The sequence below is a fragment of the Schistocerca gregaria genome, chromosome 2 (genome assembly GCF_023897955.1).
Source record: "Schistocerca gregaria isolate iqSchGreg1 chromosome 2, iqSchGreg1.2, whole genome shotgun sequence".
Lineage (NCBI taxonomy): Eukaryota > Metazoa > Arthropoda > Insecta > Orthoptera > Acrididae > Schistocerca > Schistocerca gregaria.
In genome coordinates, this window is record NC_064921.1 from 339,718,231 (window position 1) to 339,744,637 (window position 26,407).

General features: G+C 43.0%; 1 protein-coding gene and 1 non-coding gene across 6 annotated transcripts in view; both read right to left on the reverse strand.

Moving 5' to 3' along the window:
• The window catches only part of LOC126337007 (uncharacterized), a 702,260-nt gene that overhangs the window by 60,726 nt on the left and 615,127 nt on the right, over positions 1–26,407 (reverse strand). The gene's annotated exons all lie outside the window — the stretch shown is intronic.
• Positions 19,175–19,248, reverse strand: Trnar-ucu (transfer RNA arginine (anticodon UCU)). The gene has a single exon. It is a non-coding gene; the product is annotated as a tRNA-Arg (tRNA).

A 26,407-nucleotide genomic window follows, 5' to 3' on the forward strand; every position in this document is an offset into this window, starting at 1 on the left:
ATTATCTGTGCGACTAAGGGTGCACAAATTTATGTGTACAACTGAGGAACAAAACTTTATGATTTATCTTATCACATGTTGAAAACCAATTGTTAATATCTAGTACAGTTCTAAAGGTACTAAAGTCTTAGGTTGTAAAGCCGTTCTGGCGCTGCAGTCCGGAACCGCGGGGCTGCTAGGGTCGCAGGTTCGAATCCTGCCTCGGGCATGGGTGTGTGTGATGTCCTTAGGTTAGTTAGGTTTAAGTTATTCTAAGTTCTAGGGGACTTATGACTTAAGATGTTGAGTCCCATAGTGCTCAGAGCCATTTGAACCATTTTATTTTTAGGTTGTAAAGATAATCTATGAACACACTGTATTTTGGACCATAGTCATGTAATAATGCCTGAAAAGTTATTTCCGCCGTTTGACTGTACAAACTTCTTTATTTTATTTCAAATTCCCGCCTTAAACCATTATGAAGTACAATATTGCTAGATATAATCAGACTTTGTTAAGTGAAGTCATGACCAAGATCCATTGAACTGGGTGTCCCAACGTATAGATAAGTACAAAATCAAGGAAATGTGTGTAGACAGATAGCAAACCTGTTTTCCAGCCGTAAAACAAATGAGCCTCAAGATGGACGTCAACACTGTCGTTACTTGTGCGGTGATTCTGAACATATGCTCTGGAAATTATTGGTTGACTGGTCGTCAAAGATGCTCATCTGTGTTCATCTTCGACCACCAGTCAACTAATAACTTCCATAGTTTATTTTCGGACCATATTCACTGGACATGTAACGATTGTATTGATGTTCATTTTATGGCTCACTTGTTCTACGGTTGGGAAACAAGTTAGCTGCCTGTCTCCATACATTTCTTTGATGTACTTATCTACACGTTGCGACACCCAGTTCAATAGATCCTGATCAAGACTTCACTTAATGTCTAATTGTATCCAACATTGTTGTACTTCATAACGGTGTATGGGCGAAATCGTGATAATAACATGAAATAAAGACGTTTGAACAGTTAAATGGCGAAAATATTTTTCAAACAAAACCCATGCCGTTTCGGCTTTGAAGCCATCATCTAATGTGAAAATGAGAAAATTTTAACAAAAAATATATCTCATAACTGACGCCATGACTAGGAACGGTGATCTTGTTTGCAACAGTAACGTAAAACTAACGTCAAATACGTTAGCCTTACATCACTGTTGACAAACTACACTTTACGGTTGACAAACTACACTTTACGGCGCCAGACCTGAATATGATCTGCACCGAGATTGTAAGCGATAGTCGGTTAAAAAGAAGTTTTGATCCAGACGATGTTTGTTTATTTGTAATTAAATCACATTAATAGCTTTATAATACAACTAACAAGTACCATTTACTTTCTCCTTAAATATACATTCTCCGCTCTTACGTGCCTGACTGGACGCCTACGTGTACTCGGTGAATCTGTTCACTTTTTTCCGCACATTTAGTAAGCTTGCTTCTTGCTTTATAACTCCAGTGACATGTTTTTTGTTTTTAATTGCTTATTTTCAGATCTGATTATGGCTGGAAAGCAGAAACCACTTCTGAATTTTAATAAACTAATTTATAACTTATAAATTGATTTCCACATTACATTAGCAACAGATTTTCCAACTCTCTGACAAACTGATAGAACCGAAATGCCGGCCGCGGTGGTCTCGCGGTTCTAGGCGCGCAGTCCGGAACCGTGCGATTGGTACGGTCGCAGGTTCGAATCCTGCCTCGGGCATGGATGTGTCTGATGTCCTTAGGTTAGTTAGGTTTAGTAGTTCTAAGTTCTAGGGGACTGATGACAGCAGTTGAGTCCCATAGTGCTCAGACCCATTTGAACCAGAACCGAAATACAATGAATGTTTGCCGATAGCAATCGCTGACGACCTTAATGAATTTAACGAAACGCATTCCGGATATCAACACCATACGCTGTACACATGAAATTCTTTCATTCCATCGAACTTTCTTGGTCGCTATCAAGTGCCTGAATGCAGAAAAATATGTGAAATTACTCACAGAGTAAAGGACAGTATGTGATTTTCTGCATATGGCGCTCCCAATCCCTCCCCCCCCCCCCCCTCTCTCTCTCTGTCCCTCTCTCTTCTCCGTCGTGATTCGTGCATATTAAGGCACGATATCGTTTCCAAGAGCCAATAATTTTAACTCGTGAAGATGATGGGTGCGATGACTATAGAAAGCTCAGGAAGTACAATCTATGCGTCCTGAAAACCGAGGAGCCATTAATTGTGAAATATATTTCCTGGTGTCTTCCAGTAAATCTAATTCGTCCATTTATTCTCCTTGTAGCTGATGGTATCTCCAGCGACCAATGACCCCTACGTTGACACTAAGTTGGGAAGTGTGTCAATAATCAAAACAACTACGCCCGTTGTTATACTTTAGTGATTCACAAAACAACGATATGAGAGGAGACGTTGGTGCAGTCTGTACATAATGCACAACTGCACAGTCGAGAAAGAGCAGTAGTTGATGATGTAAAAGTAACGGGAGGCAAGTAACTTGGTTGAATCACGCATGGGCACCATCTATAGACCGATCGTAGATGGAGGGCCGATGCTGAACATAACCGCATTAAACTCAGACATGGGGTGAACTGGTTTATCGAGAGTGGAGCAAGATCTTGTTAACTGTCTATGGTAGCCGGTCTCCAGTTTTTTTTTTTCTTGTAAGTTGTACCAAAGATGAGGAAGAACAGATGCAAAACCCTTGTTCGACCAATTCTTGAGCAACGTTCCCCTGTATAGCCAACGCCCGCCTCACTTCAAACAGAGACGTCTGATTAGCGCCACTTTAGCAGAGATATAGTACAAAATGGAATTACCAATACGTATAAACGCGTTGAACACAGCACTGATGTGGTAATTCCAGGAGTACCCCAAGGGAATGTTATAAACCGTAACTGTTTACAGTATATACAAATGATCTAGTGCATAACATTGGAAGCACCATGGGTCTGCCCGCTGACGATGGTGTTGTCCAGAGGTAGGTTGCAACGTCAGAAGGCTGTAACGAAAGACAGGAATGCCTGCGGAGAATCGTTGATTGTGCACGGAGTAGCAAGTAATACTGAACGTAAATAAAAGTTAAGATGTTGCACATAAACACCCGAGGAGGTCCGTTAGCTACTGTTCGATTATGCCGTTGACGAAAAATCACTAGATATACTCGTAACAAAACAACCGTAAAATATCAGAGTAATCGTCTGAAGCAGTCTACAATTGAATGATCAGGTAAAACGAACTGAAAGAAAAGCACATGCCAGGGTGAGATTCATTAGGTGAACTTAAGCAAACGTAATTCATCCACGAAAGAAGTGGCTTACGAAACACCTGTAGGACCGGTTCTTGAAAAATCCTCATTAGTCTGAACAAACCAGCTGCTACGTCACATCTATAGCCTATGTGGCTAATTTTCAATTAATAATAAGCAGTGTAAGTAATAACCAAACTACCTGACCGTCTCACATGCTGCTGTACGAAATCGCCAATGTTTACCAGTAAGAACAACCACGTAAAATATGTCTTACACCTGATGGTGCGGTACAGTTTTGAAACATATACTGTATTTGAACATTGTGAAGTACCACGAAGAAAACGATTTATTTACATATAGCCAGCACGGATTCTCAAAATATCGTTCTTGTGAAACACAACTAGCTCTTTATACTCATGAAGTAATGAATGCTATCGACAGGGGATGTCAAACTGATTCCATATTTTTAGATTTCCAGCTGGCTTTCGACACCGTTCCTCACAAGCGTCTTCTAACAAACCTGCGTGCCTACGTAGTATCGCCTCAGATGTGCGACTGGATTCGTGATTTACTGTCAGAAAGGTCACAGTTCGTAGTAATAGACGGGAAGTCATCGAGTGAAACAGAAGTAATATGCGGCGTTCCCCAAGGAAGTGTTATAGGCCCTCTATTGTTCCTGATCTACATTAACGACATAGCAGGCAATCTGAATAGCCGTCTTAGATTGTTTGCAGATGATGGTGTCATCTACCGTCTTGTAAAGTCATCAGATGATCAAAACGACTTGCAAAATGATTTAGATAAGACATCTGTATGGTGCTAAAAGTGGCAATTGACCCTGAATAACGAAAAGTGTGAAGTTATTCACATGAGTACTAAAAGAAATCAGCTAAATTTCGATTCCGCGATAAGTCACACAGATCTGAAGGCTGTAAATTGAGCTAAATACTTAGGCATTACAATTATAAATAACCTAAATTGGAACGATCACATAGATAATATCGTGGGTAGAGCAAACCAAAGACAGCGATTCATTGGTAGAACACTTAGAAGGTGCAACAGGTCTACTAAAGAGACTGCTTACACCACGTTTGTCCGCCCTATTCTGGAGTATTGCTGTGCGGTGTGGCTTCCGCATCAGGTGGTCCTGACGGATGACATCGAAAAAGTACAAAGAAGCGCAGCTCTTTTTGTATTATCGCGAAATAGGGGAGATAGTGTCACAGACATGATACGTAAATTGGAGTGGCAATCATTAAAACAAAGGCGTTTTTCGTTGCGACGGGATCTTCTCATGAAATTTCAATCACCAGTTTTCTTCTCCGATTGCGAAAACATTCTGTTGCCACCCACTTACATAGGGAGAAGTGACCGTCACGATAAAATAAGAGAAATCAGGGCTCGCACAGACAAATTTAAGTGTTCGTTTTTCCCGCGTGCTGTTCGAGAGCGGAACTGTAGAGAGACGGCTTGAAGGTTGTTCATTTAACCCTCTGCCAGGCACTTTACTGTGAATAGCAGAGTAATCACGTAGATGTAGATGTAGATGATGATGACGATTAAGCATCGAAAATCGTACTGAATGGTATAAAATTTCCTGACTGACGCAGAATTATACATTTTGTTTCATTATACCCTATCCTGCAAAATTACGTAGATATAGCAGGGTAGTTGCTTCAAGAATGAAACTGTCATTCTGAAATGTTGCATCCGCCAAATGAAGAAGAAAGAAGATTACAGTTTAACGTCGCGTCGACAACGCGGTCGTTAGAGCCAGAGCACAGACTCGAATTACGAAAGGATAGGAAATGAAATCCCGGAATTTACGGAAAACCTAAATCTGGATGGACAAAAGCGAGCCCAGTGTGCTAACCACTGCGCCACCTTCCTCGGTCCCGCCGAAATGAATGTTCCTGACAGATTAAAATGAATTTCGGACATTTTCAGTGAAAGATATGCTCCGGGGTGGATTTCCGGACGGCTTTTAACACTGTACCACGCAAACAGTTTGTAGTGAAAGTGCCCGATTATGGAATATCATCCCAGTTTTGTGACTGAATTCGTGATTTCCTGTCAGAGAGGCCACAGTTCGTGGTAATTGATGGAGGCGTTCTCCAAGTTAGTGTTATAGGCCCTTTGTTGTTCCTTATGTATATAAACGTTTTGGGAGACAATCTGAGCAGTCGTCTTAGGTTGTTTGCAGATGACGCTGTCGTTTATTGTCTAGTCAGGTCTTCAGAACATCAGAACAAATTGCAAAACAGTTTAGAAAAGATATCAGTATAGTGCGAAAATTGGCTGTTGACCCTAAATAATGAAAAGTGTGAGGTCGTTCACACATAAAAAAGCGGCTCTGAGCACTATGGGACTTAACTTCTGAGGTCATCAGCCGCCTAGAACTTAGAACTAATTAAACCTAACTAACCTAAGGACATCACACACATCCATGCCCGAGGCAGGATTCGAACCTGCGGCCGTAGCGGTCACTCGGTTCCAGACTGTAGCGCCTAGAACCGCACGGCCACTCGGGCCGGTGGTCGTTCACATGAATGCTAAAAGGAATCCGTTAAACTTCGGTTACATGATAAGTCAGTCAAACCTAAAGGCCGCAAATTCAACTAAATACCTAGGAATTATAATTACGAACAACTTAAATTGGAAGGAACACATAGAAAATGTTGTGGGGAAGGCTAACCAAACACTGCGTTTTATTGGCAGGACACTTAGAAAATATAACATATCTACTAAAGAGACTGCCTACACTACGCTTGTCCGTCCTCTTTTAGAATACTGCGGCACGGTGTGGGATCCTTACCAGATTGGATTGACAGACAACATCGAAAAAGTTCAAAGAAGGGCAGCACGTTTTGTGTTATTGTAAAATAGGGGAGAGAGTGCCACTGAAATGATACAGGATTTGGGATGGACAACATTGAAACAAAGGTGTTTTTTGTTGTGGAGGAATACTGTCACGAAATTCCAATCACCAGCTTTCTCCTCCGAATACGAAAATATTTTTTTGACGCCGATCTACATACGGAGAAACGATCACCATGACAAAATACAGAAAATCGGTGACTGAAAGTTACAGGTGTTCGTTCTTTCCGCACGCTATACGAGATTGGAATAATAGAGAATAGTGAAGGTGGTTCGATGAATCTTCTGCCAGGCACTTAAATGTGATTTGCAGAGTATCCATGTAGATGTAGAACTAGAGCCAGCACAAGGTGTTAATGAACCAGGAAGGTTAATTTCATTACAGTTTATACAATTCACTCTAATAGGAAGAGGAGATGTGTTCTAAGCCAAAAATACGCGCCTTACAGCTGCAAAGACAAGGAGTAGCGCCTGCGGAGCGAGGACACAGTAGTGCCGGTGTTCTCGAATGTTTCGGCGACGGCGCGGATGAGCAGACGGCTTCCAGAGTGTACCTGCGCGCCGCCGCCGCCTGAAATAGCCGTGGCTGGACCCCACGGCCTCCGTCTGCAACCGACGTCCCAGCAGCTCTGGCGCCAAACACTTGGCACCCACGTACTTGTCTGCCCGTTTCCTCATTCCCCGACTGCGCCATCGTGTCTAGGTAACACAGCCGTCGTTTGAATTTTACCACACCGTAAGTTTGCTATCATGTTCAGTATGAACCGAAGACCATTAAAGAACATCCAGAAGTGTGCCAAATCGCGAGGCATCGGCACTAGTTAGGCTCACTTACAGCAACCGCGGAATGAAGTCGGCACCTTAGTTCAAATGGCTCTGAGCACTATGGATCTCAACATCTGAGGTCATCAGTCCCCTAGAACTTAGAACTACTGAAACCTAACTAACCTAAGGACATCACACACATCCATGCCCGAGGCAGCATTCGAACCTGCTACCGTAGCGGTCGCGCGGTTCCGGACTGTAGCGCCCAGAACCGCTTGGTCACTCCGGCCGGCTCGGCACCTTGGACTTAGTTTAATGTTTACGCGCAATCATTAGTATTGACTAAATTTCTGTACTTCTTTTCGCCTTTGTGAGAGATAGGTGTGTGGTCTCTTTCATCTATACATATTATTAAGTGCGCGCTTACAGTGTATCCAGTGACATATGCGGCTGGATAGAAAGTTTTCTAACAGACAGGGAGCAGTATGTCGTCCTGAACGGGGTGACTTCAACAGAAACAAGTGTAACTTCAGATGTGCCCTAGGGCAGCGTAATAGGTCGGCTGCTTTTTACGATTTACATAAACGATCTGGTTGAGGGTATTGACAGCGGCCTGAGACTGTTTGCCGATGATGCTGTAGTCTACAGGAAAGTAGTATCACACGAAAGTTGTGAACAAATCAATGAGTATTTGCAGAAAATAAATGCGTGGTGTAATGACTGGCAGTTATCTCTCATTAGTGTCAATGGTTCAAATGGCTCTGAGCACTACGGGACTTAACTGCTGAGGTCATCAGTCCCCTAGAACTTAAAACTACTTAAACCTAACTAACCTAAGAACATCACACACATCCATGCCCGAGGCAGGATTCGAACCTGCGACTGTAGCGGCCCCGCGGCTCCAGACTGTAGCGCCTAGAACCGCTCGGCCACCCCGGCCGGCTAGTAAGTGTAGCCTACTGCGTATAACAAGGCGAAAATCCCCATTAATGTACGAGTAGAAAATAAATGATCAGTCTTTGGAAGCGGTAACATCAGTCAAGTATTTGGGTGTGACTATTCGAAATGATCTCAAATGGAATGGTCAGATTACACAAGTAACGGATAAGGCGAACTCTAGATTGCGTTTTATTGGTACCCTGAAGCGATGTAGTCCTTCAACAAAGGAAATAGCTTACAATACGTTAGTTCGTCCAGTCTTAGAGTATTGTTCGTCTGTTTGGAACCCTTACCAGTTGGGTATGATTCAAGAAATTGAGAAGGTCCAAAGAAGAGCGGCAAGATTCGTGACTGGTACATTTAGCCATCGCGAGAGCGTTACAAATCTCATAGAAAGTTTGAAGTGGGACACACTTGCAGATAGACGACGCGCTAAACAGAAGGGGCTGCTCACCTAATTCCGAAATCCAATCTTCACCGAGGATGTAGAGCATATATTATTACCACCAACTTTCAAATCGCGTAATAATCATCATTGAAAGATAAGGGAAATAAGAGCTCGTACTGAGGCGTTCAAACAGTCGTTTTTCCCTCGTGCGATCCGCGAGTGGAACAGAGAGGGGATATGACTTTGGCGCAAAAAGTGCCCTCCGCCACAAACCGCTTGGTGGTTAGCGGAGTATATATGTAGATGTAGATTATAGAAGTGGTTTTATGTATGTGTATATGTTGGTATTTATGTTCCACATCTCCTCCTAAACCGCTCGACTGAACTGAACCAAACCATGTGCACATATCCCTTCGTGTCAGCCAATAATCGATGCGGGGTAAGAATCCCTTGCTTACCATTGTTCAGGACATATGACGTCACAAACATTGGTATGAGTGAAAAACTACCGCATCTTGCATCTCGTTTAGATGTATTACTTCTGTGCTACCAACTGTATTCGCAATAAATTTCGCAGACATTATCCACAGATGCTGCTAAGTTTAGCTACAAAAGCATATCATTTTACCAAAAACAGTTCAGGAGATACGACTCCATAAACACACAGATACGTGAAAAACTTGCCGCATCATGCATGACGTTTAAATTTATTACTTCTTTGCGACTAACTCTATTCGCAACATATTTCCCAGATAGGATCCACAAACGCCGCGAATACACCATTGTAAGTCAAATAATCCAAGACATATGTCATAAACACTGAGATACGTGAAAAAATGCCGTATCATGCATGAAGTTTTAATACATTATTCTTAACTACAGAGAAACTCCTACATGGTCCAGTCTGCTTAAGGAAATCCCTGACATGTGGCAGCGCTTTTGACAGCTTTCTACTGCGAAGCGCAAATGGCTGTAGGCGAAAACAATGTTCCTCTACAGAGGGAAGAAGAGACGAGGCCATAGAGACGTTTACAAAATCGCTACGTAGAGACTCGAAGCACCTTTCCCCGACGTACAGGAATTGTCTGGAATCCTGTTTCTTATATTGGATACAGTACTTACACATTTGTAAATTACACATATTTATTTGTACAACTGATTCACAATTTCAAAGGTGTTTTCACGAATACACGGACACGACATTTTTTCGATAATTCACTACAAACAGTTAATTTTTTGTTTTCGTTTCTAACAGAAAATTGGCAAAATGAATACCTGGGCAATGCCAAGTTTGTCTGCTAGTGAGTAAATAAGCTGAGGATCTTGATGGAGGAGTCGGTTGCTGTCCGTGAAAGGTTGAAAGCTTCGTTGGCAGCTGTCGACCGGCTTTATACGGCCGCTGCGAAATGCGCCGGTGATGGAGTGGCAGGACGGTCTCCTGACATAAACGCGTCACGGAGCTTGTCAGTTACACCTGTTGCCAACGTGGCCCACAAAGAACCCCGATCTAGCGCTTAGCAGACATCTGGTAGTAACTAGTAACCTTAGATCTGGAGCTGTTCCATGGAAGAGGTTGCATGTTGTAAATGTAGCTGTATATTTCTAACGAGCAGAGTTGAGTCACTGCCTTAATGACGTGAAGCCAGCGTGCCAACGCCCTCCTGCTCGGGCAGCAGTCTCTCCTCTGTCCAAGCCCTGGTGGCCACAGGGGAAAACAAAGAGAGCTGTTAACTGTAGGGAGGTCGAACATTACGTGCACGATAGTGCCGCTCAACTATGCACTCGGTGAGATAGAGACAGGAAAGGTCTGCCAGGTGGAAGAATTCATCGCAGGAGCAAGGGAAAACATATGTTGTCAGCCCTGTTCCGGGCACCCTCTACAGCAATCATTGTTTGGATCTGGGATAGTGGGAAGTTTCAAGACGCTGTGATCCATTATGCAATGTACTGGTAACTGTGAAAGATATCTCAAATATAACTCTAGAATCTGCAAAAAGGAAAAATGTGTATGTAGATGTTGTGCTAACATCTGGTGTCGATGAGACAAATCCAAACTCAAAAGCTCAATGACTGATTCCAATGTGTCCCACCCAATGGGCTGTAAGAATAAAATCTTTGACATGTTTCAGGTACCATTATGAGCAGGTCCAGAAAATGGTGACCGGAGCTCAGATAGAGACAAAAGAATGTCAGTCCTGTGGGGCTATGCAAAGTGGCTTGAAAAGTTTGAAACTGCAGTATTTGGACTGTGTGGGAAACTGGCTAGATCCCTACAGAATCCAAATTTTAATGCAATAGGAGTGTAACATTCTGTAGAGGCTCTAAAAGTAGCTCTTGCAGATCTTGGGACTAAGGAAGAATTTGATATGTTGCTAGAGAAATCCGAAGACTATTCTAAAAACCCAAATATGAAAGACCCAAATATCTTCTCGGAGATTACCGGACTTGACGAAGACAGCTAGACTCCCTTGTAGCACAGCTGTGGATTCGCAACATCGTTCCGAGGACTGATTGGCATCCTCTGGTCTGAAGTCGCGCGGGCAGGATTAAACCAAAGGTTTAGTCAGTTTTTATATTCCTCAACCTGTGCTGCGGAATGGAGACATGTAAAAGCGTCGTGAATAGGTCAGGGGTACATCAGTCACCGAAAACGGCAAGTCAAGTGGCAGGGTGGGTGTGGAATCCGCATTATTTCTATTTCATTTTTAGACTTGGCGAATCTTCGAAATTCCCCGTAGAAAAACCAATGTCGAATAAACAAATTGCTACAATATACCGTACACCAGGTAGCAATTATGTATAGTGAGAATCTTAAAATATTTGTTGTTATCTACTGGAGAATTCGTAACGATTTTTTTGTTCCAAGAAGGAACTCATCGCGATATTAAGAAGTGGGAATTGAAAGAAAACGAAGGAAAAATATAGACAACACACGAAACTTAGAGCGGGAAGACAGACAGATTTCGCAGGAGTTGGAGATTTTATAGTAACTAGCAGAAACAATAGGTCTAGCGAGATGCAAGATGAATGCAGCTGTGAGATGAAATAGACAAGAGTAAGCGAAGTCTGTGGGCTTGGATTCATAAGTATCAAGACTTTCAGGTTGTGGTGGCATCCTTGTACAAAGTAGTATCTGATATGTTAAAAGGGCATGTCAAAAGGAAAAGAATTTTTTAAAAAGAAACTGTTTATTGGGAAAAGAAAATTATTAGTAACACAATTCCTTTACATATTTCCCTGAACTTATATGCACGGGATTCATCTTTTGACAAGCATCCTAATTCCGTCCTGGAAGCAGCTTTGTGGCATCGGGCATATGCACGCTTATACTCGCGCAGTTTCTACTTCTTAGGATCAAAAGATGAAAATGGCGCGGATGGGTGATTCTGAATACAATACATTGTTCAGCCACCTGTATGAGAGCGGGCATCATATGAGACAGAACCACTCCTTTTGAATTTTATCATTTCCTCTTCCTTTTTATTTTGTGTTTCAGGTCACGCAGTAGCTCACAATAGCTGTCACTGTACAGTATTTGAGCTTCAGTAGTGTAATGAATGCTTCGTTTTCAAAACGCCTTAACTGCGATTTAGAAATTTACGAAAATCCCCGTTTGTGTCTGTCATTGGACGAGGTACACGAGAAGACCACAAAATAGGCGATAGTTGAGAGATTAACAGACGACTGTAAATGCTGAATCGTGTCTGATGTTCAACTTCTGGTAAATATAATCAATTCTGGTACGATCATTCGCTCAGCTGTCTTGATGTTCCTGTCCTTTTGTAAACGGAAGGTTTACCCGAAGGCTCTTCATCGCAGACAGATACACATCCATTTTAAAAATGATTTCTCCACTCGTACATTTTTCGGGCACTAAGACAGTTCTCGCCAAACCGTAGCTGTTTTCTACGAATAATCTTCGCAGCTGTAGTCTACTCAGAGCGCAGAAAATGAATCATTCCGCTTGTTTCTTCCTTTGTGCTACAGACAATGGAGTACTGACAATAAAATGCTCTAAAATCTCTACGACTAGAAAATAAACGTAACTACCGCAGAAGAAGAAAAGTCAGGTTACGGCATGCTGCTCTTTTGCCACATACAGACTAGATACAAACTACGTTTAGTTATAGACTTGCATCCACAGAATTGACATCTTCAGACAGGAAAGCCTCCACACTGTGAAGATAGCATTATATTATCGATGATGACGATGATATTCGTTTCAGGGCGCTCAACAGCATGGTCGTCAGCACCCTTTCAAAATATGAACTAACTGCTTACTGAGGATAACTTTTTTCGTCATAAGCAATCTTCTTGGGACAATGGCCCGTTGATATCTACTAGAGACTTTAATTACTGTCTGTTAATGACCACTCACATACAGAGGATGCTTATCAAGGGTGCGTGTCTTCACGCAAGTCCACGCCCTTACCTCGCGCTTAAATAAAACTATAACATAGTAATGGTATACATACTAAATAAAACGGTAATTAGCAAAAGAAAGGGCTAAAACTTATTTCTTGTTACATGCGGCCGCCTGACAACTAACAAAGACGGCGGAAAAGTCAGCCACTGCGAGAACAAATAAATGTTGGGTAAGGTTCCATAAATGGACGTTAAAAATGCTTAAATAAAATCCTGAGTCTCCGTTTAAAAATTTATATTAAAGGAGAAATGGACATGTAGTAAAAACTGAACTGATTAAGATACTGTGGCTGGGTTGACCACTGACTGTAATTAGCATAAACCAGCCGTTGTGAGTTACATTAAAATAATCCACAAAGCTATTTGGGCAAGTGTTCTGACAATACAAATATTGACCATGTGCGAGTAGGACTCGCGCAATGAGGGTTCCGTACAAACTTAATTCTGTATACAGACAGTTCATCCATCACGGGAATCTAGAATCTTGACGACTTCTGCCTGTTATCGACATTGATACTGGCAAGATATCGTTCCAGGGACTCCTAGACTTTCGAGAACGTATTAATTTCAGGTTTGAAATCGGACAATAAATTACAAAAGAAATATTTTTTGCAGTAATATAATTGAAAAACAATAATTTTCTTATTTTTTCCTTTACTTGTACTGTGAAACCCTTCTTCTTGCCGAATTTTATAATTCTACATCAACGGGAAGTAGCGTATACTTTTAATGAGTGAGTTTGTAAGTATCAAAAAATTTGTGACAGAAATGGCCGTATCTTTTGTTTGCACTGACTTCAAAGCTAACGTTTATTATAAAGCCAAGGCACCGTAGATGTTACTCGTAGTATGTGACATAAATCCCAGTTTGATCTGTATTCCTCTTCCTGAGAGAAAGGATTCTGAACAGGCGGACGGACAGACAGTCTGATAAGAAGTGACAAAAAATTTTTTTTCTTGTGATATAATTACGAACTCACAATATCCGATTTTTTTTATTTTTTTTTTATTTGTGCTAAGTTCCTATGGGACCAAACTGCCGAGGTCATCGGTCCCTACCATTGCACCTACTCAATCTAACTTCAACCAACTTAAGCTAAGGAGAACACACACACCCACGGCGGAGGGAGGACTCTAACCTCCGACGGGGGGAGCCGCGCGAACCGTGAAAGGCGTCACAGACCGTGCGGCTACCCAGCGCGGTTCCGCTGGTTGTACTGTGAAAACTTGCTTCTTGCCAAATTTGATGATTCTAGGTCATCGGGAAGTATCCTACAGGTTTTGATGAGTGAGTTTGAGAATATCAAAACATGTGAAATAAATGACAGTATCTTTTGATTAAGTTAGAAGCTTAACTTTATTTACGTCGCCAGGGAACCGTAGACCTATGTATGTTACATAAATGTCAACTTGATACATCTACCCGTTGCTGAGAGAAAGGGTTTTTAACAACCGGATAGAGAGACAGGCGGACAACAAAGCGATCCTGTTCCGTTTTTATCGACTGAAATACGGAAGCCTAAAAATCTTAAAATCTTTTCCACACTCACCTCATTATCGTTTAAAACATTGGAAAAATTATTATCAAGAAAAGTTGCTGACTTATCAGTATATAAGAAGCAGTCAAGTAAAATATGGCAACTTTCACATTATTCACACGGCTATACACATAGGGGTAAAATACAGGGAGCGGAAGTCTATTTACAATTTTTGCAGAAACCAGATGGCAGTTATAAGAGTCGAGGGGCATGAAAGGGAAGCAGTGGTTGGGAAGGGAGTGAACAGGGTTGTAGCCTATCCCCGATGTTATTCAATCTGTTTATTGAGCATGCAGTAAAGGAAACAAAACAAAAATTCGGAGTAGCAATTAAAATCCATGGAGAAAAAATAAAAACTTTCTGAGGTTCCCCGATGACACTGTAATTCTGTCAGAGACAGCAAAGGACCTGCAAGAGCAGCTGAACGGAATGGAAAGTGTCTTGAAAGGAGGATATAAGATGAATATCAACAAAATCAAAACGAGGATAATGGAATGTAGTCGAATTAAGTCGGGTGATGCTGAGGGAATTAGATTATGAAATGAGACACTTAAAGTAGTAAAGGAGTTTTGCTATTTGGGGAGCAAAATAACTGATGATGGTCGAAGTAGAGAGGATATAAAATGTAGACTGGCAATGGCAAGGAAAACGTTTCCGAGGAAGAGAAATTTGTTAACATCGAGTACAGATTTAAGTGTCAGGAAGTCTTTTCTGAAAGTATTTGTATGGAGTGTAACCATGTATGGAAGCGAAACATGGACGATAACAGCTGAGACAAAAAGAGAATAGAAGCTTTCGAAATGTGGTGTTACAGAAGAATGCTGAAGATGAGATTGGTGGATCACATAACAAATGAGGAGGTATTGAATAGAATTGGAGAGAAGAGACATTTGGGGCACAACTTGACTAGAAGAAGGGATCGGTTGGTAGGCCATATTCTGAGGCATGAATGGATTGCCAATTTAGTATTGGAGGGCAGCACGGAGGGTAAAAATCGTAGATGGAAACCAAGAGATGAAGACACTAGAAACATTCAGAAGGATGTAGGTTGCAGTAGGTACGGGGAGATGTAGAAGCTTGTACAGGATTGAGCAGCATGGAGAGCTGCATCAAAACCAGTCTCTGGACTGAAGACCACAACAACAATACACCCACTGATGTATTCATCGTGTCTCTTACGAAGGGCCTACTACTTAGCAGTCATTTACGGGACGGCAGAACATCAGTATCGTGTCTGTGAATGGCACACAGTGGTTGCTCCCTGTCTGACGCCACTTCGGGCGCTCCAGTGTCAATTTCGCTGCTTATTTCATTAAGCGGCTGCATTATTTTGTCACAGAAGGCTGAGAGGACCCCGTTGCAGTACCTTCCACCACAGAAGCGAATCGATCCCTAGACCTCTGCAATAGTAGCCAATGACGCTAAGCAGTAGGCCAGGTGGTCTGCCGCAGATGTCAATGCAGTGACGGGAGTGGTGGATTAGTTGTACAATCCGGATATCCATGAGCTTATCCGCTGATGGAAGAAGTGTGTCACATTCTGTACGGTAGTAAATACGTGGATCGCGACTCTTGACCCAAAGCGGCTTCTTTGGGCGTGACGATAGGAGCTGTGTGGCGGGCGGCGGTATCAGATAGGAAGAGCGGAGCAGGTGAGGAGCGCAGGCGCAGCTGGCGCTATTCGTGCCGAGGCCGGCAGCCGGAGCCGCCAAGGCCTCGCCTGGCGCTGCAGACCCAACCGCTCCGCGCCGCCAACCGCCGACCACGCTGCCAGCAGCGCGATTAGATAGCTCGCTGTACTACGTGCTGATGGCAGTCGCGCCCAATCGCCAACACAATTCCCAGCACGCACATAATGGATTCGTCCCGTAGGGGGACTCAGCCCGTTTTTCCTGTCCGCTCAACCCTGTGGAACGGAAGTTTCTCAAATGGTTCAAATGACTCTGAGCACTATGGGACTTAACATCTGAGGTCATCAGTCCCCTAGAACTTAGAACTACTTAAACCTAACTAACCTAAGGACATCACACACATCCATGCCCGAGGCAGGATTCGAACCTGCGACCGTAGCGGTCGCGCGGTTCCGGACTGAAGCGCCTAGAACCGCTCGGCCACTCAAGCCGGCTGAAGTTCCTCTCTGAAAAACTTTTCTTTCTTCCGCGTTTTCTATGACGAAACCCTCGCAAATTTGCATACGCAGTCGGGGATGACTGCAACGCACGCAATTACGTTATGCGGTTTAGTTACCCCACGGTCGTCCTCTGACAACCACAAACTAAAAATAACTATTCAACTAAAAACAAATTCATAATATAACACTTTTTAAAACTGATTACAAAGTATAAAATAATTTCTCTTAGATCCGTACAGACTCCTAATCCCACAAGATAGCCCAGAAAATTGGTGTTTGTGAATTTTTAATAACTATAACAATACTTGTAAGATTTATGACGCAAAACGTGGTTGTTGTTTTGGGGAAGGAGACCTGACAGCGAGGTCATCGGTCTCATCGGATTTGGGAAGGAAGTCAGCCGTGCCCTTTGAAAGGAACCATCCCGGCATTTGCCTGGAGCAATTTAGGGAAATCACGGAAAACCTAAATCAGGATGGCCGGATGCGCAAAACGTGGGACGCACGTAATACAAAGCAAGCACGAATAGTTCACTTCCCAACTATTATCTACTGCATATGCCCTCCGTTTTTTGTTACACATATCTTATAAATACTGCCACAGCTATTCAAAATTTACAAGCACAAACTTTCGGTACTATCTGTGTGCGGTTAGGAAAAATTATTTTATACTTTTCAGCAAAATTTAAAGTCGTGTTATATTAATAATTTATTTTTATTTAAATATTTATTATATCACATGAGTCTTCCTGGCAGATTAAAACTGTGTACCAGATCGGGACTCAAACCTAAGACCTTCGCCTTTCGCGGGTGAGTGCTCTACCAGGTTTGTTTTTCTTTTTTAATCTCATTTTGTTCGTTGCACATTTGTTCGGCGCGGACGTCCCAAGACACCCATTCAAGTTCGTCGTTGATCCATTTACTCGGTTCTTTTATTACAGAGGGTGACTGACCCTCTGCCCAAACACGCTGATCTACCGTTCCGACAAGCAACCGATACACCCTGGCACGACTTAAGACCCGTGCTCAGAGCTTTACTTCCGCCAGTATCTCATCTCCTAACTTACAAGCTTCACAGAAGGTTTGCAGCGAAACTAGCAGACGCTGTGCTTGGGTAGCTCAGTTTTTACAGAACTTGCTCACGAAAGACAAATGTCCTGGGTTCAAGTCCCGGTCTGGCAAAACGTCCTGGACTGAAAGTAAATCCAACGAACAAATATTAATATCAATTAAAGATAAAAAGGATACCCATTAATATGATACTGAGAAGAAAAACTAAATTAACTGGACACCTAATTCGACATACCAGCTTTAAAAAAAAAACGACTTATGTGGAAAACTCTGGGAAAAAGATCAAGAGGAAGGCACAGAACATCCATATTCCTTAGTGTTATCAGTGGAATGAACTACAGAAACTACAACGAAATGCTAAAGATGGCGAGACGCACAAGCACAGCTACCCTACTTACATGGATGTGTGTGATGTCCTTAAGTTAGTTAGGTTTAAGTAGTTCAAAGTTCTAGGGGACTGATGACCTCAGGAGTTAAGTCCCATAGTGCTCAGAGCCATTTGAACCATTTTTTGAAACGAGTTGATCAGGCAACAGACTGAAATATATGACATAACTACGACTGTAATGAACATGGAATGGATATGGACGAGACATGTAGTAAGGCGAGCGACGGTAGATGGGCCGAGGAAGTTCTCTGCGGGTTGCAAGAGATAAGGAAAACCCGAAGTGACGACCTAATGGAAGATCGGTAGATGACAAGAGACATTCTTGTGGTTGCTAGTACACAAACTCGCTTAAGCGACGTTCCAATAGCTGACGGTTATTGCGACTAACAGACTCTGGACAAGTTAACGATTCACTACTGTTTCCGGAAGCTCGGAGAACATAGTTTGAGCAAAAGGCGCGGAATGTGGAAACAGCAACAGTTCCATCACTGCGGCAGATTTGTCGGCACCAGAATTGTGCCGAAAGGTTGGAGCCTTTTAAAAGGCGCCCCATAGTGAGTCAACATATCCAAAGATATTGTTGTGGGACACATGTGGGTACTGATAGCGTGCATACAGATATCGATTCTATTATGAAATATTTTCCAAAACTTGAACACGAAAAAAATGTTTTCCCCTATCGCTATTATGTAAATTTTATGACCGTGTTAGCCTAGCTATTATAACGTCACCGAACTGTTTGACCCTTACATTCTAAACAAGAACTGTGAAATAAACGACGAGACGTAAACCAAAAAAACCGAAAGTTTCTAGTACGGAGAGCCAACATCTTCCGTGCAAGTAAAACTTGGATTGAATTATCAAATCGTTCAATAGCATGCACGCGAGCATCTTAGAGACAAAGCACTGAGGTGAAGCGTACGACAAATCGGCCGTCTTATCACGTACGCCACTGTCCGGACGCCATAAGAAGTTCTATGAAGGCCAGTGTGCCAACGGCGTCAGGCCGCCTCCACCTACCAGGACTTAAAACACCTAGAATATTCTGGCAAAAGCACTTTTTCGCTACAATGGCACTGAGAAAACAAGCTCACCGGACAAAAAAAAAAAAAAAAATCAGGCGCGCGGAGAAAACAACACGCTAATAGCGAGTAACAAGCCTCTAGTCTTGCAAGTCGAATCCGCTCAGTAGCGATTAGAGCGCACAGAGCTGCTTAACTGAAAGGATGCCGTTTGCTTTGCTTTATGTGCTGTTCCAAATATTTCCAGACAATTTTATGTGAATGAAATAATAATTAAATCAAGACCCTAAGCTGCCGACAGACATTGATATACATCAACGGGGACAATTGGAAAAGTGTGCCCCGACCGGGACTCGAACCCGGGATCTCCTGCTTAGATGGCAGACGCTCTATCCATCTGAGCCACCGAGGGTACAGAGGATAGTGCGACTGCAAGGATTTATCCCTTGCACACTCCACGTGAGACCCACATTCCCAATTAATGTCCACACACAACATTCGTTGTCCCCTGCCCATTACACTCATTACTCGCGGCAGACAATCTTACCGAGACCCGTAAGTGTTCGGGTAATTCATATGCATCCGCACAGAAGGAGGTCAATGGCCGGTTAGCCTTAACTATATCAAGAAAGTATCTGTTCTTTCGGACATGTCCGAAAGAAGAGATACCATCTTGATATACCGGGTGTTAAAAAAGTCAGTATAAATTTGAAAACTGAATAAATCACGGAATAATGTAGATAGAGAAGTACAAATTGACACACATGCTTGGAATGGCAAGGGGTTTTATTAGACCCAAAAAAATACAAAAGTTCAAATAATGTCCGACAGATGGCGCTTCATCTGATCAGAATAGCAATAATTAGCATAACAAAGTAAGACAAAGCAAAGATGATGATCTTTACAGGAAATGCTCAACAATAGCTGTAGTCGAGGAATAATGTTGTGAACAGCACTGTAAAGCATGTCCGGAGTTATGGTGAGGCATTGGCGTCGGATGTTGTCTTTCAGCATCCCTAGAGATGTCGGTCGATCACAATACACTTGCGACTTCAGGTAACCATAAAAGCCAATAATTTGCACGGACTGAGGTCTGGAGACCTGGGGGGCCAAGCATGACGAAAGTGGCGGCTGAGCACATGATCATCACCAAACGGTACTTGCAAGAGATCTTTCACGCGTCTAGCAATACTTTTTTGGTTCTAATAAACCCCATGTCATTCCGAGCATGTGTGTCAATTTTTACCTCTCTATCTACATTATTCCGTGGTTTATTAAGTTTTCAAATTTATACTGAGTTTTTGATTAACCGGTACTTTTATGTGGGGTTATAAAATCGGATGAATTAGCGCGCGAGTCGAGGTGTGACAGGGTCAAATCAGAAACATATGCGTGCAGTCCTGTGTACACCGCTGTCGTCATGTTTGAAGACTGTGGTGTCCACAACATATTCATCATGAGGATAAAACACCCCGAAACATGATAGAACCGTCTCCGGCTCCGGCTTGAACAACATGCTCCATACACTGCGAGGTGGAACGCCACATGAGGCCTTCGTGCAGTCATCTTCCATCATCCGAGAAGATACAATATCACGACTCGTCGGACCGTATCACATGTCTCCAGTCAGATACTGTCCAATTTCTGTATTGTTTGGCCCACTGAAAACGTGTTTCTTCACATGCCGCCATGTGCCCTTTGCGGGGTACCCAACTCCATATCTCCATTGTACGAGGTTTCCTTCGCAATGTTCGCTCGGAAAATAGTTGAGATGGACTGCATTCACTGACAGCAGCAGTTCCTGTCGGTTTTGAAAGCGACCGTCATTGATAAGACGTTAGATTAGTCTACGGCTCCTGTCGGTTATGATCTTTTAGGACCACTGTTTTTACACAGTATTACGTGGTGGTAGTGGTATATTACGAGGGCTGTTTGAAAAGTCCGTGCAAAAATAAAAACTACTAACGTGTTTGTGGTAAACCTTTTTTATTTTTCGACATAGTCTCCTTTCAGACTTATACACTTCGTCCAACGCTGCTCTAATTTGTTGATCCCTTCCGAATAATGGGTATTGTCCAAGTCTGCAAAATAGCTATTAGATGCTGGAATCACCTCCTCGTTTCAATTAAATCTTTGTCCTGTCAGCCATTTCTTCAAATAAGGGAACAAATAGTAGTCTGAGGGAGCCAAGTCTGAAGAATAGGGGGGATGTGAAACGAGTTGGAATCCTATTTCCATTAATTTTGCGACCACAACTGCTGAGGTGTGTGCTGGTGCATTGTCGTGATGGAAAAGGAATTCTTTCCGGTCCAATCGCCGGCATTTTTCTGGCAGCTCGGTTATCAAACGGTCCAATAACGATGAATAATATGCACTAGTAATAGTTTTACCCTTTTCCAGATAAGCGATGAGGATTATCCCTTGCGAATCCCAAAAGACAGACGTCATAACCGTTCTGGCCGAAGGAATGGTCTTCGCCTTTTTTGGTGCAGTTCTCCCTTGGTAACCCATTGTTTAGATTGTTCTTCGGTCTCAGGAGTATAGTAATGTATCCATGTTTCATCCACAGTGACGAAATGACGCTTAAAGTCCTGCGGATTCTTCCTGAACAGCTGGAAACCATCCTTGCAACACTTCACACGATTCCGTTTTTGGTCAAGTGTGAGCAATCGCGTTAACCCGTCTTGCGAATAGCTTTCTCATACAAAATATTATGTACCCGTTCATTCTAGATGCCCACAGCACTAGCAATCTCACGCACCTTAACTCTTCTGTCATCCATGACCATATCATGGATTTTAGCAATGATTTCTGGAATCGTAACATCCACAGGGCGCCCAGAATGTTCAGCATCACTTGTGCCCACATGGCCACTCCGAATATTTTGAAGCCACTTATAAACTGTTATAATCAAAATGGTTCAAATGTCTCTGAGCACTATGGGACTCAACTGCTGTGGTCATTAGTTCCCTAGAACTTAGAACTACTTAAACCTAACTAAGCTAAGGACATCACACACATCCATGCCCAAGGCAGGATTCGAACCTGCGACTGAACTGTTCTAATCGAAGGTGCTGAGTCACCGTAATGTTTATCAAGCTTCTCTTCAGTCTCGTGGGACGTTTTACCTATCATAAATTAATGTTTAATCACCACACGAATTTTTTTTCGTGCATTTTTTTGACAATCACTCGACTTCCTTGATTCACTCGAATGCCAAACACAGAGAAATGGACCAATATGGCTGAAACTTGGTGTGCGTTCTTTCCACAGATGCTACTAACTGAACAAGACCTCGATATGCGCCAGTGGTGCCATCTTTCGGACTTGTCACAGACTTTTCAGACGCCCCTCGTATTCCTCATAGCCATGTTGGACAGACCGCGTTGATACACCATCAAATAGGGCACCAACGTTCACGGTGTGTTCACGGGCACATCCAACACGATAGCTTCTTTCTGACACTCTCCCACATACCCATGTCGATCCATGTTACTGCGCTGATTCGATACAACTAACTGCCGCGCACACGCACACACACACCGTGGCTTAAGTCAGCAGTGGAGGGTCACATGATAGCCTAGTATCAGTTTTAAACCATGTACAGATTTCTAAAGCTACCACTGTGTGCCCTTTCAAGGGAGTGACTATAGTACAACCCAAAAACGATGGCGGTTCGCGCATGTCGAAGCACGGACGGGAATAGGATTGTTGACGATTCCAAGCGACAGTTGCAGGTGCGCGCGTGTGCGTGCTTTCAAATGGTTCAAATGGCTCTGAGCACCATGGGACTTAACATCTGAGGTCATCAGTCCCCTAGAACTTACAACTACTTAAACCTAACTAACCTAAATACATCACACACATCCATGCCCCAGGCTGCATACGAACCTGCGACCGTAGCGGTCGCGCGGTTCCAGCCTGAAGCGCCTAGAACCGCACGGCCACACCGGCCGGCGCATGCTTGCCGCGTGAAGGAAGCACACACCATACCCTGCAAATTATGTCTCTCGTTTCCTTATGCAGAATTTATCGCTTACCACTATCATCGGCGATGACAAATCGCAACAAATGAAATAGAAATTCCGACCACATTTAATGCTCGCATTAGCTACAGCAATCAGATCAGGGCGCTCAAAACAATACTGAATGCTCATTGGTTGTCGGAGTATGCGTGACGTAGGTGCGCAGAACAAGCCTAAACTCGACCGCCGTAGTTCGTGACTCCATTTATACATTTTTATGCAGTGATATTAATAACGTCGAACGAGAGGGGGCACTAATTAAGATAGAGAACCCGTACTCTACAACGGTTCTACAACCAGATCCAAGATCATTATTTAAATTTTTCGTTGTTTCTCTACATAATCTCTTGAGAATGCCGTGATGGCCCCTTGTATTAAGAAACAGGCCATTGCCTCCAATATTCCCTACAGGAGAGTGGCATGTTTCTAACGATATCGCTAACGACGAGACCTCACATACCAAAAGAGTTCACTACATTATGTAAATGAAACCCTCTGTGCCAACTGTTGACAGTTTTAGACTAACTCACTGACCTATTGTTTACGTAACCCTACCGAACGATGAGTCCAGCTAAGCCCACAACAGAGTTCGCTCCCGTTGCTGGCAGCTGCTGCGTTGAAACCGACAATACTTTTCTCCTCTTTTAATAACTCTCTCTGTTGAAATTTGCTATACTGAAACATGTATGATGAGCCTTAAGATTCACATGTATTAATACAATTTATCTTCTTCAGTCTCTTAAATACGTACACCACTGTTGGTGTCCCACAGGTCGATATAATTCCAAGTTTCCCTACTCAATTAGGTATATATGTATCTTATTTCCAGTTAAATTTGCCGAAGAAGGAGGGAACCGGTTACGAAGAAAACAACAAAAATTTCTTCCACTGTGCGACAAAAACAGCAAACAACTGAACACGTATGGAATAAGTATGGAATAAGTATGGAATAAGTACACAGTTTTTAAAAAAATCCACGTACAACAAAATTCAGAATTCATTACAATACTGAAATTGTCTCATAGTTTTGAGCAGGAACTCATGTGTCCGACCTAAATCCTACAAACATGTCCAGCGTTACAGTCACTTGTTTCACACTGATTACAGGGAAACACAAAAGTCTCAGACAACCATCTTTTAAACAGTAAAGTAGAGGACTTAAGGTTCCGTCGAGTTTAAGGAAGTGACAGATGCAGCACGCGCTCAGTTACGGGAGCTGGCGTGCTCTACCTGACCGAACCATCTTGGCATTCGCCTTAAACGATTCAGGAAACCGGGAAAGCACGACGCGATGGTCGTACGCAAATACAAAACTCTATCGTTACGACGGAGAGCCCAGTGTCTAAACCAATGTCGTCGCTCCGTCTTTTACACAGGGAAGCCGCTAAAAGGCCCACGCGATGTTTCTTAAACCGAGCAACGACTCCGCACGAGGATGTCGGCAACAAAGCTGCCTCAGCAGTGACCGCATTAAGCAGAAGCACGTGTCGCCTGTACGCACGAAGAAGCTTCATTTTCGCCACTTATCGTTCGGAAAGAAACTTTATATGATCATATAAGCGGGCTGTATGCAGGCAAAGATACGTCTAGCAAACCTGCCGACGAAGTACTTTAACAAATAGGGAAATAAGTATTGCATTTGACGCAATACCTTTTTGTTACTCTCTTCATCAGTCAGAAGTCCGAATTGAAGCAACAGTCCAAGCTAGAGTAGTTTTTACAAATACTTCCATACCTGTACCCATGTGGACCTGCCTTCAGTAGCCCAAGCCAATAATATTCACTGATGCGCCAAAGAAACTGGTATAGTCATGCGTATTAAATACAGAGATAGGTAAACATGCAGAATATGGCGCTGCGGTCGGCAGCGACTATATAAGACAACAAGTGTCTGGCTGTTAAATTGGTTACTGCTGCTACAATAGCAGTTTATCAAGATTTAAGTGGCATTAGAGTCGGCGCACAAACGATGAGACACAGCATCTCCGATGTAGCGATGAAGTGGGGTTTCTCCCGTACGACCATTTTACGAGCGTACCGTGAATATCACGAATCCGTAAAACATCAAATCTCCGGCATCGCTGCAGCCGAAAAGAGATCCTGCACGAATGGGATCAACGACGACTGAAGAGAATCTTTCAGGGCGACAGAAGCGCAACCCTACCGCAAATTGCTGCAGATTTAAATGCTGGGCCATCAACAAGTATCAGCGTGCGAATGATTCAACGAAATATCTTCGATATGAGCTTTCGGAAGCAGAGGCCCGCTCGGAGGTTAGAGTCCTCTCTCCCTCGGGGCATGCGTGTCTGTGTCATTATTAGCGTAAGTTAGTTTAAGTTAGATTAAGTAGTGTGTAAACTCAGGGACCGATCACCTCAACCGGCCTGTGTGACCGAGCGGTTCTAGGCGCTACAGTCTGGAACCGCGCCACCGCTACGGTCGCAGGTTTGAATCCTGCCTCGGGCATGGATGTGTGTGATGTCCTTACGTTAGTTAGGTTTAAGTAGTTCTAAGTTCTAGGGGACTGATGACCACAGATGTTAAGTCCCATAGTGCTCAGAGCCGTTTGAACCATTTGTCTCAGTTACGCCACTGAAGGAAGTGCGTGCAGACAGCAATGAAGATAACGTTTTAAATATTCCCGGTAAAGACCATCAAGCCGAGCGATGAGACGCAGCGGATAAGTAATCGGACTCTTGATTAGAAAGAGCAGGGACCGAATTACCACTTCTTTATTCTGGCGAGATTTTCCATGGTTTCCCTACATTAATTCAGACGAGTACCGGAATGAGGTCGCATCCAATCGGAAGCTGGGGCTTTACGAACTCATTGTCGACAATACTCGCTGGCCGGGGTGGGCGAGCGGTTCTAGGCGCTACAGTCTGGAACCGCGCGACCGCTACGGTCACAGGTTCGAATCCTGCCTCGGGCATGGATGTGTGTGATGTCCTTAGGTTACTTAGGTTTAAGTAGTTCTAAGTTCTAGGGGACTGATGACCATAGATGTTAAGTTCCATAGTGCTCAGAGCCATTTGAACCATTTTTTTTCCGACAAGACTCTAAACTGAAAACCTCTTTCTGATTTAGCGAACATTTGCGAGACTTTCTTCGATCGTGGATAGGATGGTATCTATCACATCTTTTAAATTTCTAAGGGTTATCTTCTAATCCCAGTTAAGACAAATAGATGTATTTTCCCTATAGCTGTCAGATGCATTCTAATACTGAAATTTTTCTTCTTGATCTCCTTTTTCAACATACTGTTCATTCAACTCACTCTTCGACGATTCTCCCTTCAAGCTATTACAATCTTCCTTTCATTATTCTTAAGCAGCATTTTTTTTCATCAGTCTTCTGACTTGTTTGATGCGGCCCGCCACGAATTCTTTTCCTGTGCCAACCTCTTCATCTTAGAGTTGCAGTTGCAACATACGTCCTCAATTATTTGTCTTCCTCTACAGTTTTTACCTTCTTTAGCTCCATCTAGTGCCATGGAAGTCATTCCCTGTTGTCTTAACAGATGTCCTATCAACTTGTCTCTTCTCC